This window comes from Callorhinus ursinus, unplaced genomic scaffold (genome assembly GCF_003265705.2).
Source record: "Callorhinus ursinus isolate GAN/ISIS: 27379988/994484 unplaced genomic scaffold, GSC_fseal_2.0 scaffold9, whole genome shotgun sequence".
NCBI classification, from domain to species: domain Eukaryota; kingdom Metazoa; phylum Chordata; class Mammalia; order Carnivora; family Otariidae; genus Callorhinus; species Callorhinus ursinus.
In genome coordinates this window covers 35,280,365-35,300,721 of record NW_027397071.1, presented here as the reverse complement: position 1 = coordinate 35,300,721, position 20,357 = coordinate 35,280,365, and positions in this window count along the sequence as shown.

Genomic DNA, 20,357 nt, shown 5'->3' with positions numbered 1-20,357 from the left:
AAATGAAACAAGACGAAACCAGAGAGGGAGACAAACCATCAGAGACTCTTAATCTCAGGAAACAGACTGAGGGTTGCTGGAGTGCAGGGGGGTGGGAAGGACAGGGTGGCTGGGTGATGGACATTGGGGAGGGTATGTGCTATGGCGAGCGCTGTGAATTGTATAAGACTGATGAATCACAGACCTGTAACCCTGAAACGAATACTACATTATATGTTAATAAAAAAAAATAAAAAAACAAGCTCCCCTATCCTCACCTCCTTTCTTCCATCAAGAAGAGATTAGTTTTAAAGTATTTCCACATTTAAATAAAAAATACAACTCAATTTCCTAAAAACAATGCAAAATTTAAATAACACATAATGGGATCTGAATTACTTTGATAATTAAGTAAAATACCTTATGTAGAGCACTCATGAGACAGTTTGCACATAGTAGGTGCTCGGTATGTATAAGTGCCCTGAATCATTAAATTTTTGTTGAGTGTCTTTTATATTTCAGGAACTTTTTAAGTGCTGAAGACACCGAGGTAAACATGAAAGCCATGACTTGTGACTCATAGATGAAGACCACCTCTTATGGAAGAAGAATTCACAAATAAGCTGAGTGTTAAAAAAAAAAAAGAGGAAGGAGAATAAGAAGACAGGAAGCAACTGTAGGATGCTGTGAGAAGTTATAGTATGAATTCACATAATTCATGCTACCTACAAATAAAGGTTTGTTAAACAGATTTTTTGAAACAGATTTTTAATAATAATAATAATAATTAATAAAACCTCAGAGGGTAAAGTGGCAGGGATGCTAAATGTAAAGTTAATTATGGATGAAGTAGTCAAAAGAGTCAAATTTTGCTGAATAAAGATCCAAATAACAAAATCATTAGGGAGGAGGGAAGGAAGGTTAATTAAAAGTTATTATCAAAAATCAATTTACCCAAGCATGAAATGGAAACAGTCCACTAAATACAGATAATGAGAAAAAGTATATAATCTCTATGCGTAGCTAAATAAGAGTAGAAGAAAGTCGTATGGAAAGTCAGGAAATTTAGATTCTCTTTCTATCTCTCTCATTAATTGAGAAGAAAAAAAAGTAATTTTTGAGAGAATCTACTTACTGGTATTTTGTTCAGTGAAAATAGAGAAGCAGAGATCCCCCTCAGACCTTTGCCATCCATCTCCATATGAAATATTTAAGGCAAAGAAAATTAAATAACAGAGTCTTGCCAAATGTAGACTGGTGGCTCCAGGTGGCTCCAGGGGGACCGCTACATTAAGCTTTAGATCAAAGCAAGCTCTGTCTATTGCAATCACTCTACTCTTTAACTCAATCTGTTAATAATTTGAATTAAAGTTTAATTTTATTATAAATGGTATCAACTGTCACAGTGTTCCAAATATTTATGACATTATTAAGAGAGAGATCAAAAGGGTTTTGATAAAACAGTGTCAAGAAAGTCGAAGGAAGCCAAGCAGGTGTCAGCAGTGATAAGTATCTCGGTGGGCCTGAGGAAGGCACAATGTGAAAAGTGACACTGGGGTTAGTGAGGTGTGTGTTTGTGTGAGGCTGACCTAGTTGAACATGTGAGAATTCATAGAGTAGCTCTAAAGAGTTCTTACCCATTTTGCATGTTGTCTATTCTTGTGTGATTTAATCTAAATATTTTTATAAGAATGGCAGAATGCTAATAGCTAGTATGCAAGAATATTTGACAGCACTGACTCATAATTATGTTGGCAGCATGATTAAAATGAAATCGTAGCTTGATTTAATAGAGAGTTAAAAAAAAACTCGAAATTTTTGTAGACACTTGTTAATGGTTATGACATAACCAACTTCCTCTTGAATCTCTGTCTTTCAGCCTCAGCATATTTTTTTTTTAAGATTCTTCTGTTTCTCATCTTCTTTTCTCTTCGTGATCTTTGCATGAACCATACCCTGTTTGGAATGATCTTTCCTACAACGTACTTACACTTTCAATCTTTAAAGTTCAACTCAAATGTCACCTTCTAAAACAAACAACAAACAAAAATACATTATGATACAACCTTCCAGATTAGGGCTTATTCCCCTGATACACACTCACATATTTGATTGCAGTATGATCAAATTGTAATTAAAATTAAAAATCCATAATGTTGGGTGCCTGGGTGGCTCAGTCGTTAGGCGTCTGCCTTCGGCTCGGGTCATGATCCCGGGATCCTGGGATCAAGTCCCATATCGGGCTCCCTGCTCAGCGAGAGGCCTGCTTCTCCCTCTCCACTCCCCCTGCTTGTGTTCCTGTTCTCACTGTCTCTCTCTGTCAAATAAATAAAATCTTTTAAAAAAAAATCCATAATGTTTTGCTGCCTTCCTCCCAACTAGAAAACAAGCTTCACAGATTTATAAGTATAGGAACGTCTTTTTTAAAAAAATTTTTTATTGTTATGTTAACCACCATACATTACATCATTAGTTTTTGATGTAGTGTTCCATGATTCATTGTTTGTGCATAACACCCAGTGCTCCACGCAGAATGTGCCCTCTTTAATACCCACCACCAGGCTAACCCATCCCCCCACCCCCCTCCCCTCTAGAACCCTCAGTTTGTTTTTCAGAGTCCATCGTCTCTCATGGTTCGTCTCCCCCTCCGACTAGGAACAACATCTTATTCTCCAACTAACCTCCAGTTCCTTGCATATGTTACTACTTATGGAGAAACAAACAAAAAGAAAGAAATTCCCTTGACTTGAGGGGGCCTTTTTGTCACATTTGCATCTTGAAGATTTAGCATAGGCTCTAGCATTTAGTGCCTAATCCACAATTGAAGTTATCCATAAACAAATGAGCCCCACTTTTCACATATTAGACATTCCACAGTTGCATGGAATAGCATCTGATAGCTGGTACTTTGCTCGACACCGTAGGTGAAGTCCATACACTCCAGGAGTTCATAATCTAGCTGAGCAATACATAAAAGTACATGCGGAACAAAACACATGATCAAAATAAAAATAAATGGGGGCGCCTGGGTGGCTCAGTTGGTTAAGCGACTGCCTTCGGCTCAGGTCATGATCCTGGAGTCCTGGGATCGAGTCCCGCATCGGGCTCCCTGCTCAGCAGGGAGTCTGCTTCTCCCTCTGACCCTCTTCCTTCTCGTGCTTTCTATCTCTCATTCTCTCTCTCTCTCAAATAAATAAAAAAAATAAAAAAAAATAAAAATAAATGTGAAGAAAATAAATTCTATTTCAGCATTTGTGAGGTTAAAACCTCCCAGTTATTTTGTCTTTGAGCATGATACACTTTTGCAAAGAAGCTATCAAATATCTCTATAGGTGAGTGTGCTGAAGTATAGGAGCATGCTGCTCTTGAATCTCTTAGCCTGGAGTCAGGTCAGGAATACCAGCTGTGATAAATTGTAAAGTAAGTATGTACAATTTGACAAGCCAGGCAAGGATTTGCCTGTTGGAGTGTCCTAAATCTTTTGTTCTTAGTTTTGTCCCTCAAAATGTTCAAAGGTAGCTAAACAGCATGCAAGATCAAACATAGGGAGTGTAGCTGCCGAGTATATATTTTTTTTCACTTTGTGGGTGCATTATTCACAGCGTTGTTGTTCTGATCATCAATTTGCATTGCATTGTTTTCCCTCATATTTATGGATGCCATTTTCTCCCCTTGAAGTCATCCCTGCTTACTCTATCACTCCGCACCTCAGTAGGTTAATACAATACAGGGGAATAAATACACCGGCTGTGTCTACACACAGACACTGAATCAATGGAATCAGCTCCAGGACTACAACAAGCAATGGATTTAAGATGCAAGGGGAAACACAGCAGCATGGGTGTGGCTAGAAGGACAGGGCAAGAAAAAGATTTGAGGACAGGATCTATCTAGGGACAGGCTTAAAAGTCAGTGGTCCTAAAAACAAAAACAAAAACAAAATCCATCAGTTTGCAAATGAGTTCTAACAGTCTGAATTCTTCTTATCATTTCTAGAAGCTCTGGTTCAATATACGCATAAAAGGATAAGAATTTGCTGTAGTCTACACTAAAATTCTTCTTGATGTTATAAGGAAAATAGGTCACAATATTTCTGTCACTCTAATTTCAGCAGAACATTTGTTACATTAAAAAGGAAAAAACAATAGAACTGCTTTCTTTTTTTAAATTTTTATTGTTATGTTAATCACCATATATTACATAATTTGTTTTGGTGTACTGTTCCATGATTCATTGTTTGTTCATAACACCCAGTGCTCCATGCAGAACGTGCCCTCCTCAATACCCATCACCAGGCTAACCCATCCTCCCACCCTCCTCCCCTCCAGAAACCTGTTTGTTTTTCAGAGTCCATCATCTCTCCTGGTTCGTCTCCCCCTCTGACTTACTCCCCTTCATTCTTCTTCTCCTGCTATCTTCTTCTTTCTGAGTCCACTAGCATCTTCTTTCCTCTAACCCTCGGACTATTTCCCAGCATTTGATGACCATGTAGTTCCTATGGGGAAAACCAGAATTCTTACCTCATTAATAAAATTCAGTTTTATTAAAAGCTGTTTATTGCCTTGCTAAATTGCCACCAGCTACTGCCCTATGGACCCTGAAGTGTCAGTTTTTCTTTTTCACACATGTGCTTTTGATTGTTTTCATTGAAAAAGGTCTTCAGTAGGGTTCAATATCTTTGCTTATTAGCGACGTTAGTCTCACCCTGGTTTTGATGCTTATAATGGAGAAAAGCCTATAGTACTCCAAGTGTTAGGTTCTGTGTCCCAAAGTGGACTATGTTTATATTATAAAGAATAAGGATACGGGAGTTCTTCAAAGGGAAAATGAAATGTATTGTTACATAATAGGGTTTGAATGAGCAAGGATTAGGGGCAATATTAGATAAGAGAAAGAAATGAGAAGTTATGCAATAGTCAAAACTTTTGAAAAATGATTTAGCTGTCAATACCTGCGTGCCATTTTTTAAACTACTTTGTTTTCTACTCCTTATGTCACCCGAGTTAGCTTTCCCAAGGAGTTAGTTCTAAGTTTAGACCTTAACTTAATATGCACGTCCTCTAGTAATACCAACATAGCTAGAGAAGTAGGTGACAAATAATTACCAAACTCAATGTGATCCACACTTTGAGTTCAGAAAATAAAAGCCTTAAATGTTACCTTCTGTGAGGTTAAAATCTATCCTGGCACAGGCAGAGAAAAAAAAATGGGGGGAGAGGAAATCACAAATAATTATTTAAGGACAAACAAGAAAAGGAAATGTAAGTGTAAAATCCAATTCATGAACTTACATGTTGGTGTTATCTCAGACTTTATTTTTGCCTCCTTGCCTTTTAACTACAAAGCATTCTTTGTCTAGGTGACAAAACACACAAATACATAGTTTCAACTACTACTTCTACCTTTAGAACTTGATAATAACCAAATCTATGTATGTAGCATGAATCTCACACCTAAACTCTCCACTTGCACATCCTACTTCTTATGTAAATGCTCCATTTGGATGGATTCTAGCTGCATGAAAATCAACATACTCAAAACCAAATTTACCATTCTTCATAAACATTCTTCTCTGACTGCATTCTTTTTTCAGTAAATAACCACAGAGTCATTCAAACTGGAAATTATTCCATACTGTCCCACTCTGTTTCATACCATTGTTTTCCATTTCATTTCATATCTTAAATCGTATTTTAGTTCAATTCAATCAGTATTTACTGTATGGCCATATTATGTCAGACAAAGCTGAAAACAAGATGGTAGAATGTACAGTCCAGACATATGTTTTATAAGAAATTAAAAATATAAGAGTTAAGAAACAGCAAGTAAAGAGCTGTAAGAAAATATGTAGCAAGACTATTTAATGTAGGCTTGCCTGGGTGGCTCAGCTGGTTAAGTGTCCAACTCTTGATTTCAGTTCAGGTCACCATCTCAGAGTTGTGAGATTGAGTCCCGCATCCAGCTCGGTGCTGGGCGTGGAGCCTGTTTAAGTTTCTCTCTCTCCCTCCCACTCTCCTCCCCCCTTCTCTCTCTCCTTTCTCTCCCTCTCTTAGAAAAGAAAAATAGTATAGACTAAGTAGTCTATAATATAGTAGTCTATAATAGGTCTACATATTCACTCTCACTTAATGACATACTTATTTTACTGAAAAATAGAAATTATTACTTGTACATCCCCTTGTACATCTTGCTACTTTGTATGAACCACTCCTGCATTTGTAAGCCAGATCATACACTTGTGTATAAAGTTCCATTCCCTGAACTCTACTCTCTGGAAATTCTTCCTTCTTTCTTGCATCATCACCATTTCTCTATTTTCGTCAAGAAATTTCCACCAGCAGCCACAAGAGGGTGACTCCGAGGATGATCACAGCCTTGATTTGGAGAGCAGTGCTGTACATATTCCTGCTCCTGTACCAGTGCTTTCTCAAGAGGATGTCATCTCTCCTGTTGGATTCTGGGTAAGTTCCTGGGAAACCCAGAAGTGAAGGAAGATTAAGCAACAGAAGCCTTGGTAGCCCAGACAGTCAGACAACCTTCTCAATGATGCTTAAGCGTGGTTTACCAGAGTCACTGGGGCATGCATGTCAGAAGGGTGAGATCTTCAAAATTCTTAAGGATCAGTTAATAGTGCATGGGAATTTGGGACATTTGGAGAATGAAATGGCTTTAGCACCAACAAAGCAAAATAAATACAGGAAGCAGAACAGGAGAACCCTTGCTGTGCCAATCATTAACCTTTTGTTTATTAGATGATCTGGGAGTGAAGTGGGGAAAAACTGGGTTAATCAGTTCATAAGGAAGTATTTGAAAGCTCAGGGCAGCAGCTACAGTATCTGAATATTTCAACCATCTTACCAGTACATAATGAAAGTACATCAGCACTGCCTATATCTATTATTCTGTGAATTAACTTATTTATACACACTTGTGTTTTCTTCCTCCACACTACAATGTGGTTTCTATAAGATTTTGTAAAATGCTGTATCCGCAGTACTTCAAAGGGTGCCTGATATATAGTTAGATCTTAACACATATTTATTAAAGGAATGAATTGGTGAGTGCTTCCTTGAGAAATGCCATTTAAGGCTTAAAAAAAAAAATGTTAGCCAGGAAAATGTATAAGGGCTGAGTGACTCCTGTTAGAAATGAGGATACTAATTGCAAAGTTTCCAAAGTAGAAATGCATGATGTGTTCCAGGATTGAAAGAAATCCATATGTCTGACGTTAAAATAACGTGGGTGAGAAGGAGGTTAACATATCATGGGGAGCATTAAAAATCATGTAAAATATATTAGACTTTATTATATGGATACGCAGATGCCATTAAAACACTGTGATCAGGAAATGGCATGATCAGATCTCTACTTAAAATGATCTTTGTGTGCGAAATGGTGTGAGGAATGAACTACAGTGGTACAAAAATGAACAGAGGAAGAAAGAATCCAGGTCACGATTTCTTGGCTAGGGTAGTAGCAATGAGAGAGGAGAGAATTGAATAATTTTGACAGTTTTTCAGAAATAAAAATGGGAACATAATTAATGATTGGATGTGGATGTGGTTGAGGAGTGAGGAAGTAAATATTTGACCAACTTCATGGGAGGCGTGCCATTTATTGGACAAAGAAGACAGTGAATATGGAACGTGCATGAGGAAGAAGTTTGACTAAGTTATGGACATTTTGAGCTGAGATTCCTTTGGGACAGTAAAGTCAAGTATGTAACTAGATATTCAGATATCATGTTTGAGAGAAAACTGGGCTGGAACCTTGTATTTGAGAGTCACCAGCACATAGAAGATAAAGTTCTAAGGATGATTAAAATTTCCTGAGGATAGTAAAGAGAATGAGAAGATAAGGAAGCCTAGGCAGAGCCTAAAGAAGAATAATAAGCCCAAGAGATGGACAGACACAAGTACATAGGTGAACATAACTTAAAAAATACCAAAGAAGTTCAGTAAAGATGGAGTCTATTAATAAATGGAGTTGGGACAAATAGTCATACAGAAAAAGGAAAAAAAAATGGAACTACATATTATTCCAAACACCAGGGTAAATCCCAAATGTATAAAAGAAAAAGAAGAAAGAAAGAAAGAAAGAAAGAAAGAAAGAAAGAAAGAAAGAAAGAAAGAAAGGAAGAAAGGAAGAAAGAAAGAAAGAAACCATACAAGCACAAATAACCTTGTTATCTGAATCTAATCCATGCTGCAAAACATGCTGAATGGCAAATTTTCAGATAGAGGGAGCCTATATCCTATTATATTAAGTGGAAAAAATAATAACACAATCAGCCTATCCAGAACCTCCAGCTAATTTCCCTAAATGTCAATAAACACTCTAAAACAGTAATAAAACAATCCTCCAAGGACATTTGCATAACATAAAGCATTTAAAACATCAATTACCTAATAGTTTAACACTAAGTGAACTTATTAGTTGGTATGCTTCTGTTCAGTATGTAGTGATTTTCTATGGTATTCTATACAAATTATGCTTTATTTTTGTATCGCAATGAACATAAGTTGTCATGTAAATAAACCTCATGAAATATTTTGTTGCAAACATATAAAAAATCCAAATAACACTTAGCAAAATAAACAAAAAGACAATTTTTTTAAATATGGTATTTACCACTTGAAGAAGTGCTCAAGTGCAATTTCATGGCAAGAAGGAATCTACAGGCACTGTTGTAGCAATGGTGGATAAAGGTTAGTGAGAGTTAGAACATATAAACATTCCTGGCAGGAGGTGCGATCCTACAGGGACAACAGCTGAGACATGACAGCAGTGCATTCCACATTCTCTAACAAATTCTCAGGAGTTACTTTAATGTTTTTGTGATGGCAGATATGTAAATTCATCATAGCGGATTTTCAACTCAGAGAGTTTGGGATGAAAAATAAAAACTGTCCAGTTTGAGTACCTTAAAAATAAAGAAAATTCATCACAAAAATAATACCATAAAGAAAATAAAAATAAAAATAACCAACTTAGAAAAGATATTTGTCACCCATGTCACCAAATGTTAATTTCCTTGATAAAGAAGTAGCCTTCTAGTAATTAAGACCAAGACAAAAAAAAATCAATAGAAAAATGGTAGAAGATACAAATAGTTCATAAGAAGAGATATGTATGTATACACACACACAGACACATACATGCACACACACACATATCCTTCCAACAAATGAAAAAAATGTTTCACATTTCACATATAAAACAAATACAAATTAAAACTATACAGAGAGAACATTCTTTTGACATAGCAAATTGGCAAAAGTCCAAATATTTGCTGGAAAAGCATGAGAATACACTTCCAGACATTGTTGTTGTTGCTATGTGGAAGAGTCTTGGCAATATCTCAAAATTAAAAACACACACACTCCTTAACACAGCAATGTCCATTTGAGGAATCTAACTGGGATATGCATATACACCAAAAATATGAAATGATATATATACAAAGTTATTTACGGTGGCATCCTTCATACTCTCAAAGCATTAGAAGTGACCCACATATCCAGAAAAAAGACTGATTTATGAAGTCAGATCTACACAATGGGTTACTATGCAATCTTCAAAAATAATGTACTAATATGAAAAATCTAGAGTATATTGCAAACTTAAGAAAGCAAAGTATAGAATAATGTGTATCATATACTAACTTTTGAATAAGTGAGGAGAATAAACAATGCATATGTTATTTTTGTTTAAATTAGCAAAACATACACATACACACATTTATAAGGATCATAAATAGTCTAATAAAAATTAGGGAAGGAAAAGAAATATGGTGGAAAGCCAGCAATGAAAACAAGATTTTCTATGTATATCTTTGTACAGTTTTACTTTTAATTATGTATATGCATTGATTATTTTTAATCCTGTATGTGAAAAACAAAAGAACCTGTGAAAATGATTACATATCAAAATAGTAATGTAGTGAAGGGGTTCAGAATAAGTCTTCTCAAAATGTGCCACTTTGGTATGTGGGCTATTCTGAGCTAAAGACAATCAAAACCCAGCGGACTCAAGAAAAACTTTTACCTCTTCCTTAAGCTACTAAAATAATTTTGGTGGTGGGGAGGCTCAGAAAGAAAGCTATTACAGAGATAGTTAAGCTATTAAGTTAAGCTATTAAGAGATAGTTCTTTTTGTTTTGTTTTTTTAATTTGAATGACCTATCTGTACAGAAGACCAAATATCTAATTACTGAACAGCTGCTTTTCCTATCGCCCTGTGAATCACCCTCCTTCCCTTTGAAGCCCCAGGCCCCTATCCCATTGCTTAGAAGATGGCATATAAGTCTCAATTGCCAGGTTTGTCCTTCGATATCCTGTTTTTAGGGAGCCCCCATATACATGTAATTATTATTTTTTCTTTTGTTAATCTGTTTCTATGTTAATTTGTTTATTAGGTCAAGCCAAATGATCTAGAGGGATAGAAAGAAATTTTTTTTCCTTTCCCCAACAATAGACACAGAAAAGACTTATTTCAAGGGTTGTTAGATTACGATATATTGAATGAACTTATTAGTGGAATGTATTCTAAGTAAATTAACTAACTAACTAACTAAATAAATAAATTCCAAACTTACATTATTTTGTAAAATAAAATAAATAAAAATAAATAAAATTATAAATAAAAGACATAAAATAATAACTTGTTAAAATTGGATTGAAAATATAAACTTAAGATTTAATAAATATAAATATTCCTGCTACTTTAGTAAAATTGCCTGAAAGTTTTTATCACCTCCCATAGGGACAGACATCCTGACAGAATGTGTTCTCTAATTCTACTCTCTGTTGAAAGAAACTGGAATATCTTGTAGAAATGGCTAACTTTATTTTGGGGGAAGGAAAGGTATATGGTAAATCTGGGACATCTTTTTATATCAGAAAACCAGGAAACCTTTCATTTTTTTAAAGCAGTCATGTCAAAAATATGAGGGAGTCACCTGGAATGGGTTCCCATGCTCAAGCTATGACAATAGAGAATAAAAAACAATAATAAAGGTAGAGTATTGAAAGATCAACTCCACAAAAATTCATAAAGTTCACAACAAATTCTGTTTCCTTTGTTCCCGTTATTAAAAAGGCTGGAAACATTAAATACTCACTTTTCCAGCCTGCCTACAGTTAGAGGCTTAAGGTGACACCCATGAATCATGTAAATGAATGGATTTCTTGGGGTGGCTTAGGAAGTCATGCTTTCCAACCGATTTCCACTCTTTCTTTATTTGTACTGCTTTGAAACAGAAGATGCCCAGAGATTCAGTAGCTCCTCTTGCTACCAGGAAGACCAGACAGAAAATACCAGATATTCTTTCTGATCCTGACATTATTGACTCAAGAAACCCACGCTAACATCCACCCACAGCTAGATTCTTATTATAGAAGAGAAACAGATTGTTATTATCATTGATTTTCTCTTGCTTATAGCTAAAACATTCATTGTTCTCTTACATTCAATGTAGAATCTTAATCAGGTATAATATATTTGTCTCTAGATTATAACCTGTTGACTGTGACTATCACTGAGTGAACTCTTAATAATGCTTCCTGAATGTATAAATCAGTGAATGTTGAATTTTTATACTTGCTCTGCATAATTTCAAATGTTGTTTAGGGTAATTACATTGTATTATTTTATTTTTAAGAATTCTGAAAAAAATTTTTTTTCTCTTTGATTACCATAATAAGGAATACTGATTAAAATGAAATTTGGTTAGGGGTACCTGACTGGCTCAGTGGGTAGGGCTATGTGACCCTTGATATCAGGTCATGAGATTGAGCCCCATGCTAGGGGTAGAGTTTACAGAAAAAAAAAAAAAATGTAACTTGGTTCTACTTTCCTAATTGGATTGATTTGTTGTTTGTTCGTTTATATTTTGCCAAGCAATTAAACTTGTATTTTTCTGATAATTTCCATTTACCTTTCTATTGATTCTTTTTTTTTAAATTTTTTTTTTTTAAGATTTTATTTATTTATTTGACAGAGAGAGACACAGTGAGAGAGGGAACACAAGCAGAGGGAGTGGGAGAGGGAGAAGCAGGCTTCCCATGGAGCAGGGAGCCCGATGCGGGGCTCGATCCCAGGACGCTGGGATCATGACCTGAGCTGAAGGCAGACGCTTAACGACTGAGCCACCCAGGCGCCCCTACCTTTCTATTGATTCTTAAAAATTATTTACTTTTGAAAAAGGGAATAAAATCCCAGGAATAATTTATGACACATAGAAGTGAAATTCATACTAATACTATATAAGATCTGAAAAAATTAGCATAGCATAATAACACCTTTATAACAAAAAAAGGGGTATCGAGTATTCAACACTATTAAAAAAAAAGATTATATGTGCTATAGGTCATCCAAAGCATAATAATGGTGCCAAAAATAAGTATTAAAACTGCATTGGCTCTAGCACTTACTAAATTCAGAAATGAGAACAACAGATCAACCATATGCACACATACTAGAAAATTATGCATGAACATGTGTGTGTATTAAGTAGCACAAAGACATTGTAGTGTATTTGAATCATCCCGTATATGTCATTTTCTGAGCCTATATTTTTCAGCTTTATGGGGGTTTATCTTTTTTTTCTGTTACTAAGATCTAAAATATTAAATCTGGCTTCATTATTGACTTAATAAATATTTTCTGGGGAAAATACTAAAACAAAACACTAAGGACATACTATGGGTGTTTTTCACATGGTAATTCTTTTGTTCTCAAAAGGTTGCATAACTATTGAAAATGATATAGGGTTTCAAATTGTTTTATTCATTCAACTCTTCTGGCAAAGAATATTGTAATGGCAACACTCTGCCAAGTCTTCATCTGAGATTACTAAATAAAAATTTTGTTTCAAAACAATGCTCAGAAAATTCTCAACAAAAATAACGTAACCATTTTTAAACTCAATGTGATCTATATAAAGAAAACTATGCCATTCAGTCTTCAAATGATCTCTACATATTTGCTTATTTTTGAGAAACATATGATAAGGTTTTTGTTTAACAGAAAGTCAATTTACTCTTCAATAAACAAAATTTTCTGACATCTTGAGTAAAAACAGACTTTTTCAGTTAATTGAAAATGTTGGAACCATGGGCATCTTAATTTGAAAACATTCTTAAATCTGTGTAGTCCAATTCTCATTTAAAAGGAAGAAAGGAAGTTACACTGATTTGAATTTAAATGATTGTGAGATTATCTTTATCTTTTATCTTATTTAAAACCTCTCACTTAGTGGTTTTTTGATACTTTAGCAAACAGAATTCTTAATACTGGAGGCAAGGTCCTGCTTTAATGTTGGCTATATAAATAAGATCATGAATAAGATAGGGACTCCATAAATCTTTACCAAAATATGTCTTCTTACTCTACCATAATTTCAAACTATTAAAATATCGTTAAGTAAAAGCTTAACTTACTACTTTATATAATTCCTGAAAATGTCAATTTCATAACAAAAGAAATGTCAACTTTGTTTATTTAATCTGTCAAAAGCATCGTGTCTTATTAACATTGAAAACAAAGAAAAAATGGTCTTAAAAACTATATCAGAATCCAGTGTATCATTCTTATATGAACTTATTAAACGAATATTTGTGAAATGCCACTCTGCACAAGGGGCTTTCCCAGGCAAATAAAACACCCAAAGTCCTTGTACTTGTGGAATTTACGGTCTTTGGGAAGAGACCATTAATAAGCAGCCATGCAAATATATCTATAACATATCTACTGTTGGTGAGTATTAGAAGAACGAGGAATCAGGGTAGTGTTCTAGAGAATGATGGGGGGAAGTGGACACTGCTGTATTTGAGGGGATATTTAGGGTGGCCCTCTCTGTTTGGATGACAGTGAAGCAGACACTTAAATGAAGCAAAGGAACCAGCTGTGCAGATAGCTAGGGAATGACTTTCAGACCTAGGGAAGAGCACCGTCAAGGGCCCTGAGGCAAGAATATTCTTAGTATATTGGAAGATCCTCAAGAGACCAGAGTGCCTGGGCCAGAATGACCTGGGGAGAGTGGTAGGAGCTGAGGCAAAAGCTGTAGCTTGGGACCCTATCGCCCAGTGCCTTCAAGAACATGGTACAAAGATCAGATTTTTCATTTCCAGTTTGATACAACACAGATTACCTATTTTGAGACAAATACAACGTTATAAAATCGCAAAACACAAATACTTTCATATAGTTTCTGCCAGAAGCAGATGAAATTATAAAACAGAAAGAAGCGGAGAATTCCAAAGTCAATTACTTTCTCCTTCTCCTTCCACTTCTCCTTCCTCTGCCCCCTCCCCCCTTCACCTTCTTCTCTTTCTCCTCCTTCTCCTTCTTCTTCTTCAACTCATTACATAACTGAAGACTAACTGTATGCTAAACTCGGACCTAGGCAATTTTAGTACAATAATGTTAGTTGATGAAGAAAATTATATCCCAATACACAATTTATCGTCTATGGATCCATTAGTTCAATACACTTGCAAAGGAAAAACTCATCTGTATAGTCCCTTTCTACCCAGGGAAACTCCTTAACTATGCTAGAAAATTGCTTTTAGGATTAGCCTCATTTTACTAATCTAGGCAATAGATGTCGAACTCACCAAGGAATCTATAAGCAAAATCTCACAGCAGGTGCAGCTGCAGGTGGCAGCGAAGATTTCCAAATAGCCACCGAAACTGCCAGTGTGGAAGATCTTAAGTCATCTGGTAAGTATCTCTAATGGACAGAAATCGCTTTGGGGCAAGAAATTCTCTTTTATGTAGAGTCAGAAAGAATGCTATTATGCTATTAAGTTTTTTGCTTTTTTTTTTTAGTTTCAAAAAATGGCAGATTTTTTTTTTTTTCTTGTGAAAGAAGTCTAAAGATGTTTCTTTAAAATAAACTCCATGGGGTGCCTGGGTGACTCAGTCGTTAAGTGTCTGCCTTCCGCTCAGGTCACGATCCCAGCGTCCTGGGACTGAGTCCTGCATTGGGCTCCCTGCTCAGCGGGGAGCCTGCTTCTCCCTCTGTCCTGCCGCTCCGCCTGCTTGTGTGCTCGCTCTCCCTCTCTCTCTCTATTTCCCTCTCCCTCTGTCCCTCTGACAAATAAATAAATGAAATCTTTACAAAAAAATAAACTCCAAGTGTTCTCTGATGGCTTGCACTGAAATGGATCTGCATTGCATTTGTAATTACTGAATAATTTAGATGTAAAGTGATCCAAATAATTGCCATAAATTTAATAGCATGAGTTTTGAATGTGTATCACCTAACCTGAGACACTGTGTACCTTACTGTTTCTTCTAAGATGTAAAACATCATCTTCTGACAACTGGAAAGATCGGGCAAAGACAAATAGATGGAGGAAAGCCCTTAAAAGGTTTATACAGGTAAAAGAGAGGAATGCTGTGAAGTTGTTCTTTGAAAAGATTTGTTTCTGACCACTCATTGACTTTAACCAGGGGGTTGTAGTGTTCGTGAGACAAGGTAGTCACATGAAGGTCATGCATGCCCCTAGGATTTCTGGCAGATTTTTAAAAATCACACTCCTGAGGATGTGCTGTGAACTTTCCCTTCTGCCCTTCTTTAGAATCAGACATTTGAATTATCATGGTCTATTACAGTTAGGATACTGCTGGCTTTGGTCCATCTTGTTGTTCTTGGACAACAAAGAAGTCACTATTGATGCAAAGATTTGAGAAGACACAGAGGCATTTGGTCCCCTGCCCCTGCACTTCTCCTTCACTATTCCCTCTGGCTCCTGGGGGGGTCCATGTTCATACAGGCCCTTTGCAGAACCAGAAACGGGTGTCGTTGATGCTAATTTATACATGCTATTGAAGAAATTAGGTCTGTCAAGTGTATCATTGTGCTACTATTTTTAATGATTATGGCAACACAAATTCTTAATGTGCTTATTAAATCTAGGGCATTGGGTTACATTTTTAGGGAATTGACAGTAATAACAGAACTAAAGCACAAGAAAAATAGTTAAACAAATATAAATTCGAGATTGAAAAAAATCTGCCTAGGCATAAAATCAGTCTTTTTATCTTTTAAAAGAGAGAAAGGAAAAAGGGAAGAAATGCATTAGGTTGAGGAACCTAATGAAGAAAATTTAAAGTAGAAGTGATCAATACTGGGAAGCTCAAGAACAGAGTGTGCTTATTATGTTCCTGGAATAATAGATTGGGTTCTCATTTCTACTGGGCCCTAAGAATGCACCAACTGCTGTGGGAATGAATCCTGGAGGGAAAACAAACAAACAAACAAACAAAACAAAATAATACATTGTATTAATTATTTGTTTATAGAATTTATAAAGAGAACCCAGAATATTTTAGTCTCCTGAAAGTGTTTTAAAATTGGAAAACTTAGTGAATTGTAGAAGACATTTGTCATTCTGATTATAAAATTTTAAAAGGAGTTCAAATTTGGTCCATTAATTTTTATATCGAAAAGTGTAGCATCAGTCGGCATCGCATAAAAAAGAATGTGAGGAGAGCCTTCAGGTATAGAGCATGAGGCTTAGTAAATAAATTAAAACAGAAAATGGAAAAAAAAATAGGTCCCTGGAGCTTTGTGTAGAACTTACAGTAAAATCAATTTTACTATGATTAAAGAAGCATAAGATAGGGATGAGAAAGGTGATAAGGGAGATAAGATGGTCTCTGGATAAAAAGGACTTTAACTTATAAACCTATATTCTCTATGAGCAGGACTCTTGCCAGCTGGAAACACACAAAAGACATTTTGAATGTTACTGCAATCCAGGTGCTAGTGATTTTCTCTCTAAAAATTCGCCCCATATGTGCAATGGTTTATGGTACTCAATACCCAAGGTCACTTCTCAAAAAAAGGAAGAAATAACACTTATTACCTAAGTTGAATATATTCATTTCAAATAAACCATTCACATTTAACATAAAGCTGTTTTAAATTCTTTAATTTTGCCTTCTTGAAACATGAATTTTATGATTATTTTCTCCTAACTGTTAAAATATTCTATTTCTTTTTTAAGATTTTATTTATTTATTTGACAGAGAGAGACACAGAGAGAGAGGGAGCACAAGCAGGGGGAGCTGGAGAGGGAGAAGCAGGCTTCCCGCCGAGGAGGGAGCCCCATGCGGGGCTCGATCCAAGGACCCTGGGATCATGACCTGAGCTGAAGGCAGACACTTAACGACTGAGCCAACCAGGCGCCCCATAACTGTTAAAATATTCTAATCACATGAAACGCATTCACAACAATCATAGAGTTAAATTCTTTGCAGAGCTTAGAGCAAGAGACAACACCTGCCTATTATATGTGCAATGAGGATTCAAGTTAGCTACAGACTATGAAGGTTGTCTAACTCTAGTGTCTATAAAAATTGGACTATAATTTAATTCTTTTTCTTTCTTTATTATTGTCATATAATATTCTCTATGTAGAAGATTATAGTTAATATAAATATATGTTACAAAATATAATGAAGCCACCACTCAGGTCAAGAGCTAGAACATTTCCAAATTTTGGCAGCTACCTATGTTCCCTATCCCAGAATTAACATTCATCCAGAATTTTCTGTTTGCAATTCCCCATTGCTTTTGAGAATATGAAAACCAGACAAGAAACTTAGTTCAATCAAGTGATTCACCCTCTGCTTATTTCCTATTGATTTCAATGCCTGACATAACTGCATAACTGGCACTATCTCCAAGCCTCTTGTGAAGGGGGGGGGATAAATGAATATGTGTGTTTGTGTGTGTGTATATATATATATATATATATACACACACACACAAACACACATATATATATATATACACACACAAACACATATATATATATACAAACACACACACACACACACACACACACACACACACACACATATATATATATTTCTTTCTTTTTTCTTGCTAACTGTCTGATCCACCTGGGGGAGATGGAGCTCTCTTGGTAGTGAGAAGAGCCAGCAGAACATTTCTCCATTTCATGCAGCTAAGAGCCTACAAATGTGACCAGGGATTGTTCAGAGATAGAGAAATATAACACAACTTTAAAGCCAATTGATGATACCCAAACCCATCTTCTTTTATCTTATTCAGGACACTGATGGACAAGTTATTCCCTGAATTTTCTTATAAACATCATACCAGAGCAAGCAAGTACAATTTGTAGGCAAAACTGATTTTCAACATGAGACCCACAGGGCGACACAGTCTTCTTCTCCCCTGCAGATGATGCAGCCAATCTTTTAGAAGGGTATCAGAAGTATAATGTAAGAACAATAAGCTCATTCTATTAATTCCATCTGTTTCACCTGAGAAAAACAAGTCATTACTGGATGTTGCTGGGGAACTTTCGGCCCCAGATAGAGGATTCTCCTAGAGTCTTTCTTCATTGAAAATAAAAGGATGCACAACTCCTTGTTTCTTATGTCTTTGATACTCTCCAACCCCACCCCGCCCCACCCACCCCCAAAACGGACTTGAAGACAGTTACATAAGAAGGGGTGCCTGCATGGCTCCGACTGGTTATGCATCTGCCTTCAGCTCAGGTCATGATCCCAGGGTGCTGGGATCGAGTCCCAGGATCAAGTTCTGCATCAGACTCCCTGCTTAGTGGGGAGTCTGCTTCTCCCTCTGCCCCTCCTCATTGCTCACGCTCTCTCTCTCTCTCACAAAAATAAATAAATAAAATATTAAAAAAAAGAAACAGCAACAAGTGAGTCAACATTTAAGCAGAGGTTTTACAGGTTGAAGGAAAAAAATAAATGGTTTGTATGTTTGAACATATAAAGTTTACGTTATTTTTCCAAAAGAGTGATATGTGAGGATCATTTTGACAATTTCTGGTAGATGGAAGTTGTATTTTATTGTAATAAAAATCAGTACCTACAATTATATTATAAGAAACAAATATCTTAAGGACACCAGAATTTTTTTCTAATTTGCAAAAACAGGCCGTATGTGGTACTAGTAGTCCTGTGTATAGGGAAGTCTTTTATGAATATTCATATATATTATCTAATTTAATCATTACAATTACCAAGTGAGGGTGGTATTATATCTGTTTTTCAGGTCAAGGTAAGACAGGCCTTAAATGATTTACCCCAAATTCCAGAAATGATAAGGGATAGTGTAATACTCATTTTCAGGCAATGATGTACTGACGTATGCTTGACTGCAGCTTTCTGGCTGTGGCGGGTGAAAGGGATGGGGAAGAACTGTCAAATTATGACATTTGACAATTTTCATGCTGTAAATACTTTCACCATGGCAGACTTCAAATTACCTACACGATGTCATTGAAAGTGGAATTTGGAAGTGTGGTCCTCTAACACATTATTACATAGTATGTATACCATAAAGATGCAATAGACACAAATAGCATCAAAAATGCCGAAATTGGTAAAATGTAGGGAAAAGGTGATAATGAATGTTACCTTTTTCCTAATATAGTCATTTAATTATAAGTTTATAGGCATGTGTTTAAGGGGGTGCCAAAATTACTGAAAATTTATCAAATCAGCTCTCTTTTTTTTTAGATTTCTTTTAAAGATTTTATTTATTTATTTGACAGAGAGAGAGACATGGCGAGAGGGGGAACACAAGCAGGGGGAGTGGGAGAGGGAGAAGCAGGCTTCCCGCTGAGCAGTGAGCCTGATGCGGGGCTCGATCCCAGGACCCTGGGATCATGACCCGAGCCCAAGGCAGATGCCCAATGACTGAGCCACCCAGGCGCCCCCTAAATCAGCTCTCTTAAGCTGGTATGAGCCGGCTCTAGAACATCACTATGCTCAGCCTCTTTCTCCCACTACTAAGCCTCTTTCAAACTACCTTCAAAGAAGGGTACTTATATTTCGCTCTTCTGCCTTAGTTGTCCTTAAACTAAATTCAAACAATGAAAGTCAATCTTTCCAACCAGAACACCTGATGTTTCCTCCAAGCTCCTCCTCTCCCCTGATTCACATCTCAGTGAATGGAGCTCCCACCAACTTTGTTGCTAGGGAGTAAAATCTTGGAGTCCTCCTGTATCCCTCTGTTATTCTCATATTTGACTTCCAATTCATCAGCAAGTTGAATTGCTGCCATCCTCAGTTTCTCATTCATTTATTACCAAAAAAAAAAAAAAGTTACCTGCCAACTTCAATGTGCCCATTACAGTTCTAGGTTTAGCAATAAAGAATGAATAACATAAAAATCCTGCTCTCAGGAAGCCTCTATTCTGGTGCAAAGAGACAGAAAATAAACAGTAACCAAATCAAACACTCTTATTAATAGTGTGTCACATGTTAATAAGTTCCCTGAAGAAAAGTAACATAGGGTAAGAGGATAAAAACTGGCAGGAAGGGGTGACAGATTGCTAGAAGTTCTCTCTGATGAGGTGAAA